Here is a 19,887-nt window from a genome sequence, read left to right as displayed (position 1 = left end):
GTTTTGGTTAAAAAAATATAAAAAATGTGTCAGTATTCAGTATTATTATTTGTATTATTATTCAAGTTTTAAATCTCTAGATCAACATTAGGTCTATCTGTCAATATAAAGTTTTTAAAGATTTAAGTCGTATGCTCTTTTTGTCAAAGAAAACCCCGTTTTTTTATGGAAAAAACACAAAATATGCAATATTTTCACCCAATAAAATTTTTAAGTGGAATATTTGAGATTATATAATAATTTGAGCCTTAAAAAGGTCAATAACTCATAACACCATTGATTTTAATTCATTATTATTTTTTGAGCGATGACACTTAAAAACAAATCACACAAAAATGATTGGGGAACCAAAAGGGTCCTACCCATTAAAGCGTTAAAAAATAAATTAAACATTTTTTTTACTGTTTACTTTTAACAAAATAATCTCGAGATCAACTTCAGATCTATCCGTCAATCATAAGTTGTATTGTTGTTTATGTTTTTTGTTTGTTCGTTTTAGGACCTTCTTTAAAAAAAAAAAACAGCTAAATTTTTTATATGGCAAACACAAAATAAGCAACATTTTCCCCAAAAAATGTCTCAAAGTGCAATATTTAATGTGACGTAATTGGAGCCTTGGATAGGTCAGCAATTCATAATAACATTGATTTTGATTCATTATTATTTTTTAAAGAAAGAAACAGCCTGCATGGCAACTTTGTGTTATTAGAGTAAACATTGCAACATTTTCTTGTTACATTTCACTTGTTTGGTCTTTCATACCACTTTTTTTATTTTTTTAATCGTATTTTAAATGGCCCGTTAAAAAATGACCTGCGGGCCGCAAATGGCCCCCGGGCCGCACTTTGGACACCCCTGCTAAATGCTAAATAACTCCAGTTCTTTTGTAATTGGCTGCAAGGCTTAGCTGCAAGTCAACAGGTGACAAATTATTCTCAGAAATTTTAGTTACCCTTTAAGAGGATTAAAAAACAATTACTAGAATTATAAAATAGGTTCATTGAAAATCTTAATTTATTTTAATCTCATTGAAACCTCCGCAAATATTTCCTACACGGAACATAATTGCTTAAATTGGGATTGTAAAATTAGAAAGATAAAATTGGGATATATTTATATAGTTTCAAACCATAAAAACTGATTTTACAGCCGGTTTCTATGTAGTTGATATTTTAATCATTACTTTAAATGTGTCTCTCATGAAACATTATTTTACACTCAATGTTGCATTTGCTATGTGCTGAAAACATTTAAGCATAGCATTGTTAAAAAAAAAAAACACAATAAAAATTCCTTTTTTGATAATAATAATAATAATACCTGGGATTTATATAGCGCTTTTCTAAGTACCCAAAGTCGCTTTACATGTTAAAAAGCTTTTTTGATGTAAGGATGACAATTTCCTGTCGTCTAATTCAAATAAAATGAAATGATGCCGACTCATTGATTTATGACGTCTGTAAAAATGTTTCCATGAGTAAATAAAACAGATTTATTATTTTGAATAAGGCTTTAACATTATCTTGCTGATTTACCGCATAAAACATTTGAAACACAGCCTTACTATGCTGCTAAATAAATATTCTCACTATTACAACTCATTTTAAATTGAACCGTGTTTATGCTCTGTATAAACACAAACAAATAGCTTTCGTAAAAATGATCCTTTTTGTTAGGAAAAAGGATCCATCCATTAAGAGAGAACTTGATGGAAGATCGCAGCGTCCGCCTGAAGAAAAACAAAAGCGCGGCCGTGCTGTCCCACTTGGCGCTGACTCAAGAGGGACGCTGGTCAACATCCTCAAATAACTCCACAAGGCCGTGTTAATGAGCCTGAAGTGCTCGTTAAAGCTACAATTAAACGCACGGATCCCAGAGGCTCTGTGAGATGTGTGTGTGTGTGTGTGTGTGTGTGTGTGTGTGTGTGTGTGTGTGTGTGCGTGTGTGTGTGTGTGTGTGTGTGTGTGTGTGTGTGTGTGCGCCAGTACATATCTCCCATCTCCATTTATTTCCCTAAGAAATCAGTGAGGCCACCTGGGCTTGGCATTGAAACTTCATTCATCTCCGGAAATGGATTCCAGTGGAGGGCAAAATCAAATTCTCATTTGCAAAGCAGAGCGAGGCGGAGAGAGGGAGTGAGCGCGGGAGGTACCTGGGAACGCTAACCTCTGCGTGAACCCGCCGCATCTGATAGTTCCGCTATTTGTCTGTGACATTGACAGCTCGCCGGGAGATTAGGAGCCACCCTGCCCCGGCTTCCCACTTTGCATTCTGCCCAAGGTCCGCCCCGCAGATGGACCGCGCTACCATTTTCCTCCGACCGCACCCGTGGCGAGCGAGGGGTGTAATTAGAAGGGGGCGCGATGATAAAACAACACAAATGAGGACGGTGTGACGCTCGCAGGGTGGATGCAACCGCTGCACAGCGGTGCGGGGGGTGGGGGGGATGAGAGTGATGGATACCCTTTGGTTAAATACGTCCAAAATCCCGCCTTCAAGCCGCGCTCTTCTTGCCAGCCAGTGCGAGCGAGCGAGAGTGTAGAAGATGAATAGTGTAAACAGAGCGAGGGGGGTGCAAGAGAGGACTATCAGCATCTGCAGCAGCACAGTAGCCCTCAGGGGAATGCTGTGAACTTTTGAACCCTAATGGTGAGCAGTCGCAGCCATGCAAAGCGTTTGTCGCTGCCTCGTAATGGCCGCCGCGCGCGCCGCACTGGAGAGGAGAGAAAAAGCACGGACGGCGGCAGCCTGTGAGTCGAGCGGGGGGTCGGGGGGGGGGGGGGAACGAGCGAGGAGGTCGTTAGCAGACTTGGCGCAAACGAGCCGCCGTTGCCGCTGTCCCAACGCGCCGAGATGGATGAAGTCATCGCCGGCCCGTGTGTTTACGAGCGAAGACGGCGTCGCCGACTGCACACGGCTTAAGGTCATAGGTCAAAAGTTGAGTAAGTGTTGGGATAGGATGTCATCTCTGCGCCCTGGCAGGGAAACACCACAAAGTTCTCCTGAAAAGATTCGAAGTACAAACGTGTCACGATTATTGCTGTGGAATCACGATTATTTGTTATTTTAAAGGCCTACTGAAACCCACGACTACCGACCACGCAGTCTGATAGTTTATGTATCAATGATGAAATCTTAACATTGCAACACATGCCAATACGGCCGGGTTAACTTATAAAGTGCAATTTTAAATTTCCCGCTAAACTTCCGGTTGAAAACGTCTATGTATGATGACGTATGCGCGTGACGTCAATCGTTGAAACGGAAGTATTCGGACCCCATTGAATCCAATACAAAAAGCTCTGTTTTCATCTCAAAATTCCACAGTATTCTGGACATCTGTGTTGGTGAATCTTTTGCAGTTTGTTTAATGAACAATGAAGACTGCAAAGAAGAAAGCTGTAGGTGGGATCGGTGTATTAGCGGCGGACTACAGCAACACAACCAGGAGGACTTTGAGATGGATAGCAGACGCACTAGCCGCCGACCTCACCTTGACTTCCTCCATCTCCGGGCCGCCGACCGCATCTATGATCGTCGCTCCGTCGATCGCTGGAACGCAGGTGAGCACGGGTGTTGATGAGCAGATGAGGGCTGGCGTAGGTGGATAGCTAATGTTTTTAGTATAGCTCTGTGAGGTCCCGTTGCTAAGTTAGCTTCAATGGCGTCGTTAGCAACAGCATTGTTAAACTTTGCCAGCCTGGAAAGCATTAACCGTGTAGTTACAGGTCCATGGTTTAATAGTAATGTAGATTTTCTGTCTATCCTTCCAGTCAGGGGTTTATTTCTTTTGTTTCTATTTGCATTTAAGCACGATGCTATCACGTTAGCTCCGTAGCTAAAGAGCTTCGTCGATGTATTGTCGTGGAGATAAAAGTCACTTTGTCCATTTCACGTTCTCGACTCTCATTTTCAAGAGGATATAGTATCCGAAGTGGTTTAAAATACAAATCCCTGATCCACAATAGAAAAAGGAGAAAGTGTGGAATCCAATGAACCCTTGTACCTAAGTTACGGTCAGAGCGAAAAAAGATACGTCCTGCACTGCACGCTAGTCCTTCACTCTCACGTCCTTCATCCACGAATCTTTCATCCTCGCTCAAATTAATGGGGTAATCATCGCTTTCTCGGTCCGAATCGCTCTAGCTGCATTGAAAACAATGGGTAAATGTGAGGAGCCCTTCAACCTGTGACGTCACGCTACTTCCGGTACAGGCAAGGCTTTTTTTATCAGCGACCAAAAGTTGCGAACTTTATCGTCGATGTTCTCTACTAAATCCTTTCAGCAAAAATATGGCAATATCGCAAAATGATCAAGTATGACACATAGAATGGATCTGCTAGCCCCGTTTAAATAAAAAAAAAATCATTTCAGTAGGCCTTTAAAACTCGAGTATTTATTGTGCAATCATTACTCAACTTTAAATGTAATTCAAAAGGTCAGCGGATATCAATTAGAAACGCATAAACTACATCAAGTAAGAGAATGATTATAGTAACAATAATACATTAAAATAATAAAAGCAAAAGGGATGTGAGTCGTTGGTCACCACGCGATTCAGTACTTGGGGTAACTAATCGATTCAGAATCAATTCTTGATTCAAAACAATTCCCCATTCAAAATCATTACTTTTTTAATAAAATTGAATGCCGGTTTTATGATTAACTACAATTTCTGTACCGTATTTTTCGGACTATAAGTCGCAGTTTTTTTCATAGTTTGGTGCGACTTATACTCAGGAGCGACTTATGTGTGAAATTATTAACACATTACCGTAAAATATAAAATAATATTATTTAGCTCATTCACGTAAGAGACTAGACGTATAAGATTTCATGGGATTTAGCGATTAGGAGTGACAGATTGTTTGGTAAACGTATAGCATGTTCTATATGTTATAGTTATTTGAATGACTCTTACCATAATATGTTACGTTAACATACCAGGCATGTTCTCAGTTGGTTATTTATGCCTCATATAACGTACACTTATTCAGCCTGTTGTTCACTATTCTTTATTTATTTTAAATTGCCTTTCAAATGTCTATTCTTGGTGTTGGGTTTTATCAAATAAATTTCCCAAAAAAATGTGACTTATACTCCAGTGCGACTTATATATGTTTTTTTCCTTCTTTATTATGCATTTTCAGCCGGTGCGACTTATACTCCGGAGCGACTTATACTCCGAAAAATACGGTATTACTTAAAAGAAAACATTTTTTTTTCCCCAAACATTTAATAAAGTCGAATACTAAAAGGGCAACGAGAGAAGTATCCAACACTTCTCTTTTCTAAAGTAAGTCTGTACAGCAGATATAGATCATCCACATCAACAATAGGAGTGGCTGGACAGGACAGTTTGGAAGAAAAGTAAATAAATTAATACATTTAAAAAAATCTATTTGATTTTTTTAAATCAATTAATTTAGCTGAAAATTTTAAAACATTTTACACACCTTAAAAGCAATATTATAAAACAGTAAAATTGAATTTTTACATTGTAATTGGTTTTATTGTGTTTGTTATCTTTTTACACTTATTATACCACCACAGAGTGTGTGTGCTTTTTGTGTCATAAATAAAATGCAAAAACCCTCACATTTATTGGTGCAATACGTCTTTGGACAATTTTGACCAATATTTTAAGTCAAAGCACAATATTTTAGTAAATGTGTCAATAAGTGCATTATGCTTGAGTAAGGTACATTTTTTGAAACCTTTATGTTGTTACCGCAGTCAGACCGGGGGAAGTGTGCTGTTGTTTTGAGCCAGATGAGCAAAGAGACGATTTGAGGCTGTTTAAAAAAAAAAAAGGAGCCTCTCAAGTTTCCACTGCTGTTTGTACATTGATGTTACATTCATGATGTCGTTCACAACAACACAAGCCGATGAGATGTGTTGTGGGTGTATAAATTGTTCTTGCTAGCTTTAGCTTCAAGTGGCCGTCTCCACATTGTTTAGTTCAGGACGTGTTTCGCAGATAAATGAGCGGCACAGGACACATAGTTTTGCCAAACAAATGTTCCTTCTCCTCACAATAACAGCTTTTCACGCACATTTATGTCAATTTCCCTGATATTCTGCCTTTACAGTGGATTCATTTTTATTGGCCAATTCTGTGTCTGCGTCCACGGTTACAATACCACGGACATGCCTTACTTTTTTTGTTTAGTGATTATTGATTACGCATACTAGCCTTGTGTCAAATAAAAAGTAGCAATGGTGACATCCCAAACTTCTAGTACAGTGTTTTTCAACCACTAGTGTGCCGTGAGATATAGTCTGGTGTGCCGTGGGAGATTATGTAATTTCACCTAATTGGGTTAAACTGTAATTATTAATCTGCAAATAATGTGCCGTTGTTGAGTGTCTGTACTGTCTGGAGCTCGGCAGAGTAACTGTGTAATAGTCTTCCATATTGGTAGGTGGCAGCTGGTAGCTAATTGCTTTGTGTAAACAAAAGGTGAGTGCCCCCTAGAAAAGACATTGAAGCTTACGTATGGCTATGCAGAACGGGACTAAAACTGAACTGGCTACAAAGTAAACAAAAACAGAATGCTGGACGACAGCAAAGACTTACAGCGAACATGACATGACAATCAACAATGTCCCCACAAAGAAGGATAATTAAAGAGTCTTGATTGCTAAAACAAAGCAGGTGCGGGGAATAAAACTCAAAAGGAAGGCGTGAAACTGCGACGGGAAAACACCAACAAAACAGGAAAAGCCACCAAAATAGGAGCGCAAGACAGGTGATAACTCAATGACAACAACCTTCTCCTTTGTATACGTATACTTTACTGAGTTTAAGGTCAGGGAACACAATAACAAACCGGCCACTGCCGTTCACATAACCGACTCACAACCGGAGCCCGCGCATAGAGCAATGCATGCTGGGAGTTACCGTAAATCAGGTGTGTCCAAACTTTTTCCACTGAGGGCCGTACACGGAAAAATGTAAGCATGCGGGGGCCATTTTGATATTTTTCATTTTCAAACCTTAACAAAATATATGGATTTTTTTTGTTTTAACATTTAGGGCTCCCGGGGACCATAAAGGGTCTCAGTCATTAAAATGTAAAAAAATAAGTCAAATTATTATTATTTTTTTTAACGCTTACAGTAAATCTCTATATCAACTTCAGGTTGATATAAAGTAAAAAAAAAAAAAAAAAAAGGTTTTATGCCTTTTCTGTCAAAAACAACTTTGTTTTTTATAGTAAAACTGAAATATGCAGTATTAAGTAATTAGAGGCCTAAAAGATCAATAATGCAGGACACCACTGATTTTAATTCTTTAATATTTTTGAGTAATCACAGTGAAATGTTAAATAAAATCCTACTAAATATATTTGGGATCCAAAAGGTCCCCCACTCATAAAGTGATACATTTTTCAATCAATCAATCAATGTTTATTTATATAGCCCTAAATCACAAGTGTCTCAAAGGGCTGTACAAGCCACAACGTCATCCTCGGTACATAGCCCACATACGGGCAAGGAAAACTCACCCCAGTGGGACGTCAATGTGAATGACTATGAGAAACCTTGGAGAGGACCGCATATGTGGGTAACCCCCCCCCCATTAGTATTTTTTTTGCTTTTAACACTTAAATTACGAGATCAACTTCAGATATATCTGTCGATTTTACGTTTTAACTATTATTTTATTTGTATTATGCTCTTTTGTCAAATAAAACTTTGATGTTTTTTATGACAACCACACAATATTTGCAATATTTTTCCACATAAAACATTTTAAAGTGATATTTTTTAAGTAATAATTCATTATAACATAGATTTTTAGTCTTTTTTTTTTTTTTTAGCAATGGCAAAAAAAAGGGAAAAAAAACAAAGACAAAAGAAAAAAAACAGCCTGCATGGCAGCTTAGTGTCAACATTGCAACTTTTTCTTGTTAGATTTCACCTCATTCCACTTTTAAATTGTTTTTTTTAAATTTTTGCAATATTATCAATTTTGCAATTTTTGCAGAATGTGTGGCGGGCCGGTAAACAATTAGCTGCGGGCCGCAAATGGCCCCCGGGCCGCACTTTGGACTTTGGACACCCCTGCCGTAAATACACTAAAAGAGTGCACCATAATATTGCGCAATGCAAAAACAGAACATTTTACAATCTCCCACTTTTTTTTCTTTGTATTTTTTTAAACACAAAAAATCACAGTCTATTATTAAAGGCCTACTGAAACCCACTACTACCGACCACGCAGTCTGATAGTTTATACATCAATGATGAAATCTTAACATTGCAACACATGCCAATACGGCCGGGTTAACTTATAAAGTGCAATTTTAAATTTCCTGCTAAACTTCCGGTTGAAAACGGCTTTGGATGATGACGTATGCGCGTGACGTAGCCAGTGAAACAGAAGTATTGGTACCCCATTGAAAACAATACAAAATAGCTCTGTTTTCATCTCATAATTCCACAGTATTCTGGACATCTGCGTTGGTGAATCTTTTGCAATTTGTTTAATGAACAATGAAGACTGCAAAGAAGAAAGTTGTAGGTGGGATCGGTGTATTAGCGGCTGGCTGTAGCAACACAACAAGGAGGACTTACTTGGATAGCAGACACGCTAGCCGATGCTAGCCGCATCTGTGATCGGGTGAAGTCCTTCGTCGCGCCGTCGATCGCTGGAACGCAGGTGAGCACGGGTGTTGATGAGCAGATGAGGGCTGGCTGGCATAGGTGGAGCGCTAATGTTTTTATCATAGCGCTGTGAGGTCCGGTTGCTAAGTTGCTAAGTTAGCTTCAGCGTCGTTAGCAACAGCATTGTTAAGCTTTGCCAGGCTGAGAATTATTAACCGTGTAGTTACATGTCCATGGTTTAATAGTATTGTTGATCTTCTGTCTATCCTTCCAGTCAGGGATTTATTTATTTTGTTTCTATCTGCATTTGAGCCAGATGCTATCACGTTAGCTCAGTAGCTAAAGAGCTTCGCCGATGTATTGTCGTGGAGATAAAAGTCACTGTGAATGTCCATTTCGCGTTCTCGACTCTCATTTTCAAGAGGATATAGTATCCGAGGTGGTTTAAAATACAAATCCGTGATCCACAATAGAAAAAGGAGAGAGTGTGGAATCCAATGAGCCAGCTTGTACCTAAGTTACGGTCAGAGCGAAAAAAGATATGTCTTGCAATGCATTCTAGTCTGTTACTCTAACGTTCCTCATCCACAAATCTTTCATCCTCGCTCAAATTAATGGGGTAATCGTCGCTTTCTCGGTCCGAATCGCTCTAGCTGCGTTGAAAACAATAGGAAAATATGAGGAGGCGAACAACTGACTACGTCACGCTACTTCCGGTAGGGGCAAGGCTTTTTTTGATCAGAGACCAAAAGTTGTGAACTTTATCGTCGTCGTTCTATACTAAATCCTTTCAGCAAAAATATGGCAATATCGCGAAATGATCAAGTATGACACATAGAATGGATCTGCTATCCCCGTTTAAATAAAAAATGTAATTTCAGTAAGCCTTTAATGTCCTTAAGTATGAAAATGTAAGAACATGGTGACCAACAAAAAAACTTATACAAAAATTGTCCACAAAAGAATAGTCTCTATTCCAGTTTCCACTACATACAGAAAAACACCAAAAAAACTCCAAATAAGTCACGGCGGGATGTGACAGGTCGTGATAGTAGACCTACTTTGAGACAAGTATAGTGAGGCGTGGTCTGTTATGGTTTAAAGTCATATCCAACAATTGCAAGAATAACTTTTTACTGTCAATATCAGCTACTGAGTTAAATTTTTTTATGTTTTCTGCTGGTGGTGTGCCTCTGCTGTTTTTCAATGGAAAAAATGTGCCTTGGCTCAAAAAAGTTTGACAAACGCTGTTCTCGTAGACATGATCTTTCTTTCACTCGTACGCTCACTCATCCGTGTCATTGTTACAAGCTCAGCAATGTGCATACGCGGCCCGATAATCGTATATTTTATAATCGTGGAAGGCCAAAATCGAAATCCAAATTCCATTAATTGTCCAGTTTTAATGTGACCCGAGAGAAAATATGGCATTAGTGCGAAAAACCTCCTAAAAGCAGCTTCTGCTTGGTGGCGAGCCAGTTGGCAGGGGAAAAAAAGATGCGCTCGCCCGCGCGGAGCGATGCTACATCGGCCTGCACCCGCCCAGATACTTAAAAAAGCACTCGCTCTCATAACACTGTTCCAAAGTGTCGAAATGTCCATTTCATACTCCCTTTCTCGGCTCTGTGTAATAATGTTGTTAGCGCAGATTGGCTGATCGTATTCAAATGAGAAGGGGCGGCCCCGGGACAGAGCTTCACGCAGTCACGGTTCTCGTCTAATGTCCCGCACACACCTGCCTGCTATCTAGGCAGCTGCAAGTGTACGTGTCATATTCGCTAGTTTTAAAGGAGGGGGGTCGCAACCCTGTCCACGGAGGGACGCACACTTAAAAAACGAAGCAAGCAGGGGCCATTTTGATATTTTTCATTTTCAAAACAAATACATTAAATAGAAGTATTTTTTGTACCTTTAAGGCTCTCCTCAAGTTTGGTCCTGGGGACCCAAAAAGGTCTCAGTCCTAAAAATGTTAAAAATAAGTCATATATTGTGTTTTTTTTAATTATTAATAAATCTCTAGATCAGGGGTGTCAAACTCATTTTCACTGAGGGCCACATTGCAGTCATGGCTGCCCTCAGAACCATGAATGATTTATGAATATAGATTCACCTCATGATATTATTATACAAGTGCCGATGCAAATCTTTAGATTTTGCAGTAAAACAAAAAAAGTGTACGGTGTTTTTACAGCATATTACTGTAAATGGAAAAACGATAGTATAGTTTTTTAAACGGTAAAATTCGAGCAACTGAGCTGCAACTTCTTTTTTTTCCCCGTAAAATTTGTCATTTTTACAGCATACAATTTGATGGAAAACTTGCTTTGAAATCATAAGTCAAGCAGATTTTTGTTATTTTTGTTTTAACTAACACAAAGTTTGAAACATACGATAGTATACCTGTTGCATTATTAGACAATATTAATGTTTTAAAAAGGCTGCATGTAAAGTAACTATATATATATATATATATACATATATATATATATATATATATATATATATATATATATATATATATATATATATATACATACATATATATACACATATATATATACATACATATATATACACACACACACATATATATATATATATATATATATATATATATATATATATATATATATATATATATATATATATATATATATATATATATATATATATATATATATATATATATATGTGTGTGTGTGTGTGTGTGTGTGTACATATTATATTAATATGATGGAAATATAATTAATATAATGGATATCATTGGAAAGTAAAAGTATGTACCAAAGTTCTACCTTGTTTACTTCCGTAACGACCTCCTTAAAGTTTTGTAATCAATCAAAAAATATCAAGCAGCTAAAACATGGGTAAGTGTGGAGAGAGCGTTTTACATTTTTCCCATCATGCACTCTAATGGATTTAATTGCGTGTAATTTTGACATGTTTTATGCTGTTTGGACGTTTTTCACAATATCCACGATGTTCAGTGAGCAGGTTGTTATGTGTGACCGTAATTGTTGACCTTCATGTTAGTTACATTTTTTTTTTTTGCACCATGACTATGGAAGGTTGTTTGGATTGTGTCATATGAGTAAATGCTGTGCTACTTTGAAGGGTCATTGATCTGATTTACTCACATTATCGACAAGATGGCAGCAAATATGTAGCATTCAGAGATCACCTGGTATTTAAGAGAAATTTTAAAGCACTTTGCTGCTCGACGCTATGCGAACTCTTGACGTCTCGCAGGCCAAATTGAAGAGGCTGGCGGACCGCAGGTCGTAGTTTGGACACCCCTGGTTTAAAAGATATGTAATTGCATGCAATACATGTATTTTTTCTGTCAAAATGGAATGTTCGAACACATTTTGTAAGAAAAGATATAGTAGTTTCTTGACGCATATTAATTATAGGCCACATTACATGAAGTGGTGGGCCAAATCTGGCCCCCGGGCCTTAAGTTTGACACGTCTGCTGTACATCAACTTCAGGTCTACCTGTTGATATAAAGTAAAAAAATATATATTCTCAGGAGAATTAGCAGTTTCTGTGTGTTTGTCGTAGTGACGTTACCAATCACGCTGAATCAATAGTAACCGTCGGGAGTTTAACCGCGGTTTATCATTAACACCAGTAATTCGTACATCCCTAGATGTGCTTCATGACAACATTCTGTAAACATAAATGTAATTTGGATATATTTCATGTATTTTGCTAATTTCATGCTAGAACTCACTCCTTGTTACTGAAATGAGTCATCTTCAGCTTAGGAACTTTGTACGAAACTGCAATATAGTTGTCTGAGATGGACAATACACATTTTGAGTAGTTCAATATGTTCGAGTTGAAAACAAAGACTTGGGTTTAGTTTTAGAAATGTGCTAAAGGCATCAATTGGATGGAATGAGAAGCTTGTATGTAGTTCCAAGACTAGCCCTGTAACCTAACAGTGCACCGGAGTGACTGCACTGCGCTCGTTGCTACTAGCAACGCTAACACAGGAGATGAGAGATGATTTCAACAAGCATCGTCCTCTTGTTTGCAAATATCGCTGCGGGGCATCAATCAGAGAGGAGCGGGCTGTCTGTACGTGATACTTTTTTAAAAAGACAAGGGAAAAATGATCCCTTTTATACCACTTGTATCGTGACTGTCCAGTGAATGCACCCTGTATACCACATGTGTCAAACTCAAGGCCTTAGGGCCAAATATGGGTCGCCACGTCATTTTAATGTGCCTTGCCACCTCATTTTAATGTGCCCTGCCACATCGTTTTTTGTGGCCCGCCACGTCATTTTAATGTGCCTTGTTACATCATATCAATGTGCCCCGCCACATCATTTTATTGTGCCTTGTGCCATTTTATTGTGGCCCGCTACGTCATTTTAATGTGCCCTGATATATCATTTTATCGTGGTCCACCACTTCATTTTAATGTGCCCACCACTTCATTTTAATGTGCCAATCACTTAATTTTAATGTGCCCTGCCACGTCATTTTAATGTGCCTTGTCACATCATTTTAATGTGCCTTGCTATAGCATTTTAATGTGCCCTGCCACATCGTTTTGTGTCCCGCCACACCATTTTAATGTGCCTTGCTACATAATTTCAATGTGCCTTGCTACATCATTTTAATGTGCCCTGCCACATCATTTTATTGTGCCTTGTGCCATTTTATTGTGGCCCGCTACGTCATTTTAATGTGCCCTGATATATCATTTTATTGTGGTCCACCACTTAATTTTAATGTGCCAATCACTTAATTTTAATGTGCCCTGCCACATCATTTTAATGTGCCTTGTCACATCATTTTAATGTGCCCTGCCACATCATTTTATTGTGCCTTGTGCCATTTTATTGGGGCCCGCTACGTCATTTTAATGTGCCCTGATATATCATTTTATTGTGGTCCACCACTTAATTTTAATGTGCCAATCACTTAATTTTAATGTGCCCTGCCACATCATTTTAATGTGCCTTGTCACATCATTTTAATGTGCCTTGCTATAGCATTTTAATGTGCCCTGCCACATCGTTTTTTTGTGGCCGGCCACATCATTTTAATGTGCCTTGCTACATAATTTCAATGTGCCTTGCTACATCACTTTAATGTGCCTTGCCAAATCATTTTATTGTGGCCTGCTACGTCATTTTAATGTGCCCTGACACATCATTTTATCGTGGTACACCACTTCATTTTATTGTGCCCACCACTTCATTTTAATGTGCCCATCACTTCATTTTAATGTGCTCTGCCACATCATTTTTGTGGCCCACCACATTATTTTAATGTGCCTTGCCACATCATTTTATTGTGGCCCGGCACATCATTTCAATGTGCCTTGCAACATCTTTTTAATGTGCCTTGCAACATCATTTTTGTCTGCCTTGCCTCATCATTTTATTGTGGACCGCCATTACATTTTAATGTGACGGATAATATAAGAAATAAATATATAAGAAATAAATATTATTTTGCAGATAGTAACTAAATAAAACCTATGTGGAAATGTCACAAGAATCCCAGCGGGCACAAGACATTAAAACACCATTGAGAACTTGTTCAATTAGGTCCTGACGAGCAACTCAAACATAACGTTGAATCAACATGCTTTTTGACAACGTTTATTCAATGTCAGATGGTGGCGTTGATACGACATTGACATTTGGTCATTTCCCAACCAACAACGTGGATCCAACGTCTTATTTACAAATACAACTATTTCGCAACGTTGTTTAAAAGTCACTTTTAAACGACATGTTCGTATTATCAACGTTGTATCAATGTCTTGTGCCAGCTGGGATACAACATTTAGTAACATGTAATATGCAATATTATGTCAAGACTTTATTTTTTATCATTTTGATGATTATGGGTTAAAGCTTATGAAAACCATGAATTGAAAATTTCAGAAAATGTGTGGTTTTCTAAAACTGTAAGCCATGATCATCAAAATGATAAGAAATAAAGGCTTGACATATCTCGCATGCAAGGAGTTTATTTCGCATATTAGTTAGTTTCAGATTTAAAGTTAATTGCTGACATGAATGGACTTTTACACCATATTCTATTTTTTGAGTTTCACCTGTGTCATGGAAAAAAAATGAGTGAAAATCTGGTAGGAGGAAAACAAGCAAACTTTCTCTGACTACAATAAAACATGCACCTACCGAAAATCAGGAGCACTGTGGCAAATGGGTGCAAGCTTTTGACCACAAACTTAGTCACTGCTTGGTGACATTCGTCTAGCAGAGCAAGTACTTAGTGCCCGCCTCGGAGCTAGTCCGAATCAGTTTCTCGTCATGCTCATCTAAATGAGAATGCATTCATAATAGGCGGTGTTAGTTAGTACCTGTTGTATTTACACCAGATGATCATGACTGCTGCTGGGATGACATAGGAGTGGTTCAAAAACATGACACTCATTTATAAATTGTTGCATGCTGTGTGGTCAAATGTTTCAGCATACTGCTCGTATGTCCTCCTCTTAGTGAAATAGCAGCCTTGAAATCATTACAAGTAGCGCTGTTGCAATTTTTCTTGTAAAAAGACTTTGGAGCCTTTCTGCCGCCATGGGCGCCATGTTGCTGTCTGAAGTCACTACGCACGTTGCGTAATGACATCATGCCCGCCCGCAGGAATCGTTAAGAGCAAGGGGCCCCAAACTACGGCCCGCGGGCCGGGTCCGGCCCGCCAGCATCCAAAATCAGTCCCAAGTATTAAAAAAAATAAAAAATAAATATATATACTGTATATATTATTTTTTTCTGTATTTTCTTATCCACTTTGTACCGCTTGCTACTCACAGTGTCTCCTAGCCGCTCAGGCAAATCAAATTGTCTAAAAATGCATTTTCTCATCGATAACGTGACATCATCGCGAGCACGGAAAGTGTGCTATATATATCTAATATATATATATATATATATATATATATATATATATATATATATATATATATATATATATATATATATATATATATATATATATATATATATATATATATATATGTATATATACATTTAATATATATAAATCTAATATATATATATATATATATATATATATATATATATATATATATATATAATATATATATACAATATCTAATATATATATACAATATCTAATATATATATATATAATATAAATATATATATACAGCCCGGCCCCCGGCCAAATTGTTTTAACCCAATGCGGCCCCTGAGTCAAAAAGTTTGGGGACCCCTGGTTAAGAGAATCGTTTTGAAAAAATGGCATGCGATTCCAAGGAATTGATACAATGGGAACCGGTTCCATACAAGAACCGGTTTTCGATGGCCATCCCTATCTCCATGTCATTTTCATGTGGCCAGACACATCATTTTTGTGGTCTGCCCCATCATTTATGTGGCCTGCAAAAAGGCTAGAAAATTTAAAAAACACCAACACTTTGGGGCTAAATGTTTTTGTTCTTTAAATTTTGACAGAAAAATTTTCCACATGCAATTGCACATGTTTTACACTTTCATATTATCGGATTACGCAACAAGATGTTTAAAGCATTTTTTTTGTTATAAAAAAAACAAAAACACTTAAATATCTGCTTGTCATCTGGACTTACAATTTCAAAGCAAGTTATCCATCAATTTGTAAGTAAAAACTATAATAATCAAATGGTGCAACAAGGCAATTATTAGAGATGGGAATCTTTGGGCACCTCACAATTACGATTAAGATTCAGGAGCTACGATTCCATTAAAAATTTATTATTGACGTATCTTTTATTTATGTGTATTGATGCAGTTTGACATTTCTTTTCGTTTCAATAAATACGCATTCATCACTTGCAACTTTTAAAAACAGTGCATTTGTAATAAGAAACAGTTTAATTAATTCCCATCACATTTATCAAATTAATGGAAATGTGTGCAAAACTGGAACATGAGTGCCCTAAAGAGTTCCGGCCGAGTCATACCAAAGACTATAAAAGTGGGACCCATTATCTCCCTGCTTGGCACTCAGCATCAAGTGTTGGAATTGGGGAATAAATCACCAAAAAGTATTCCTGGGGCGCGGCCACCGCTGCTGCCCACTGCTCCCCTCACCTCCCAGGGGGTGAACAAGGGGATGGGTCAAATGCAGAGGACAAATTTCACCACACTTGTGTGTTTGACAATCATTAAAAAAAAATAAAAAAAAGATTAAAAAATAAATGAAGGAGCTGGTCGGAGCTCTCATTGAGGTGGCTCGCTGTGGTCAGCATAATTTTACAACTGTTTGCATTACTTTATTTACAATAAATAACCCAGCAGGCACAAGACATTGACACAACGTTGATTATACATACAGGTCTTTTAAAACTGACTTCTAAACAACGTTGTAAAATAGTTGTATTTGTAAACTGAGACAACATTGATGTCCAACGTTGGATCCACGTTGCTGGGTGGGAAATGACCAAATTTCAATAGTCAAATCCACGTCAGAACCCAACATTGATTAAACGTCGTCAAAAAGCATGTTGTTTCAGCATTGTATTAGTGTTGTAGAATATTAGTTGGAAAATGACCAAATTTCAATAGTCAAATCCACGTCACAACCCAACATTGATTAAATGTCGTCAAAAAGCACGTTGTTTCAACGTTATCAGAATCAGAATCAGAATAGTTTTTTTATTGCCATTGTTTGAGAACGGGTTCACAAACTAGGAATTTTTCTTGGTGCAATCGTGCAACATAAAACACATATAACACATATTTGGTAATAAAAAGAGCTGTAACTGAGCTATCAGATTTTGTTATTGTTCATGTGCCTGATGGCCGGATATATTATATTTGTGTTGTAGAATATTGGTTGGGAAATGACCAAAATTCAATGGTCCAATCAACGTCACAACCCAACATTGACTAAACGTCGTCGAAAAGCATGTTTTTTCAACGTTATGTTTGAGTTGTTCAACGTCAGGACCTAATTCAAGAAGTTCTCAAGGTTGTTTTAAAGGCCTACTGAAACCCACTACTACCGACCACGCAGTCTGATAGTTTATATATCAATGATGAAATCTTAACATTGCAACACATGCCAATACGGCCGGGTTAACTTATAAAGTGCAATTTTAAATTTCCCGCGAAACTTCCGGTTGAAAACGTCTATTTATGATGACGTTTGCGCGTGACGTCGATGGTTGAAACGGAAGTATTCGGACAGATTGTATCCCACAAACAGCTCTGTTTTCATCGCAAAATTCCACAGTATTCTGGACATCTGTGTTGGTGAATCTTTTGCAATTTGTTTAATGAACAATGAAGACTGCAAAGAAGAAAGCTGTAGGTGGGATCGGTGTATTAGCGGCTGGCTGCAGCAACACAACCAGGAGGACTTTGACTTGGATAGCAGACGCGCTATATGACGCTAGCCGCCGACCGCATCGATGATCGGGTGAAGTCCTTCGTCGCAACGTCGATCGCTGGAACGCAGGTGAGCACGGGTGTTGATGAGCAGATGAGGGCTGGCGTAGGTGGAGCGCTAATGTTTTTATCATAGCTCTGACGAGGTCCCGTAGCTAAGTTCGCTTCAATTGCGTCGTTAGCAACAGCATTGCTAGGCTTCGACAGGCGGCACATCATTAACCGTGTAGTTACAGGTCCAGTGTTTGGTTCGGTGTCTCCTGATAGTAGTATTGTTGATCTTCTGTCTATCCTTCCAGTCAGGGGCTTATTTCTTTTGTTTCTATCTGCATTTAAGCACGATGCTATCACGTTAGCTCCTTAGCTAAAGTGCTTCACTGATGTATTGTCGTGGAGATAAAAGTCACTGTGAATGTCCATTTCGCGTTCTCGACTCTCATTTTCAAGAGGATATAGTATCCGAGGTGGTTTAAAATACAAATCCATGATCCACAATAGAAAAAGGAGAAAGTGTGGAATCCAATGAGCCCTTTTACCTAAGTTACGTCCTGCACTGCACTCTAGTCCTTCACTCTCACATTCCTCATCCACAAATCTTTCATCCTGGCTCAAATTAATGGGGTAATCGCCGCTTTCTCTGTCCGAATCGCTCTCGCTGCTGGTGTAAACAATGGGGAAATGTGAGGAGCCCTTCAACCTGCGACGTCACGCTACTTCCGGTACAGGCAAGGCTTTTTTTATCAGCGACCAAAAGTTGCGAACTTTATCGTCAATGTTCTCTACTAAATCCTTTCAGCAAAAATATGGCAATATCGCGAAATGATCAAGTATGACACATAGAATGGATCTGCTATCCCCGTTTGAATAAATACAAATTCATTTCAGTAGGCCTTTAATGTCTTGTGCCTGCTGGGAAATAATCGATTATTGACGTCTACTAATTGATTTCACAGTCGCCCATGTCCAATTTGCGATGCTTCTAAAAATCGCTTATTCCCCCCATCTGTAGCTGTTATACATTTATATGCATTTATATTCACGTGGCCCTCTGAGGGCAGCCATACATGTGATGTGGCCCTCAATAAAAATGAGTCTGCCAACCTTGCTGTACACAGTATAAAATATTTATTTACACACGCGTGCGTTTGTGTATTATAAGATGTGCCGGAATGCGACGCACGAAAACAAAAAGGTGGGGGGTTTGAAAGATGTTGCATGAGCCCCAAATAGCAGAGCACGGGGTGGAGGGCGCTGCCGGCGTCAGACAAGGCCGAGGCGAGGACGCAGGCGCGGGCCGGGTCAGCGGTGCGGTCAGCGGGTGAAACTCAGTTCACATTAGCATGCAGACAGCCGGCCTGACAATGGAGGCTCCATCTGTTCCTGTCAGCCATTACAAATCTGGTGTCAGCCGCTCCGCTGAAGACAACAGGCCGCCGCATCTCATCAAACGGGCGAAGGCTGCTCCGGCGCGGAAACGCGGCCATCGCCTTTAACGCTCGCTCACTCTCTGGTTAGGGAAGGGAGAGGCGACGATTACCGCGGATGATGCATTCTCGCCGCCAAACCAGTCGCCGATGAAACGATGGCTAAAATCAGCGACTGAAGCCATTTCCATTCTAAGAGGATTTAAATTCGGATGATGTCACTGATGTTCATTAGGCGTTTTCCCTCAATCAGCCGGCAGTGAACACAGGCTGAACTTTGAACTCCACATGCCCTTTGGCTGAGGACACAAGTCATTCACTAACACCATCATGAGAAAGAAGCACAGCGCCGCAGGCTTCTCTCAAGGAATCACAGGTTGAGCCAAAATGTCTCGGCTGAAAGTCAACCTAGTTGCTGTTTATTTGAAGCAAATTGCACACTGGAGACGCTATTTCT

At 38.8% G+C, this 19,887-nt stretch overlaps 1 protein-coding gene across 5 annotated transcripts in view; it reads right to left on the bottom strand.

Moving 5' to 3' along the window:
• skap1 (src kinase associated phosphoprotein 1) overlaps positions 1-19,887 on the bottom strand; it is a 145,438-nt gene that overhangs the window by 100,258 nt on the left and 25,293 nt on the right. The gene's annotated exons all lie outside the window — the stretch shown is intronic.

The sequence above is a fragment of the Entelurus aequoreus genome, linkage group LG08, assembly GCF_033978785.1.
Source record: "Entelurus aequoreus isolate RoL-2023_Sb linkage group LG08, RoL_Eaeq_v1.1, whole genome shotgun sequence".
In the NCBI taxonomy this organism is placed as follows: Eukaryota; Metazoa; Chordata; class Actinopteri; order Syngnathiformes; family Syngnathidae; genus Entelurus; species Entelurus aequoreus.
Note: the sequence above shows the minus strand (reverse complement) of the source record. Positions and strands in the feature narration are given on the sequence as shown.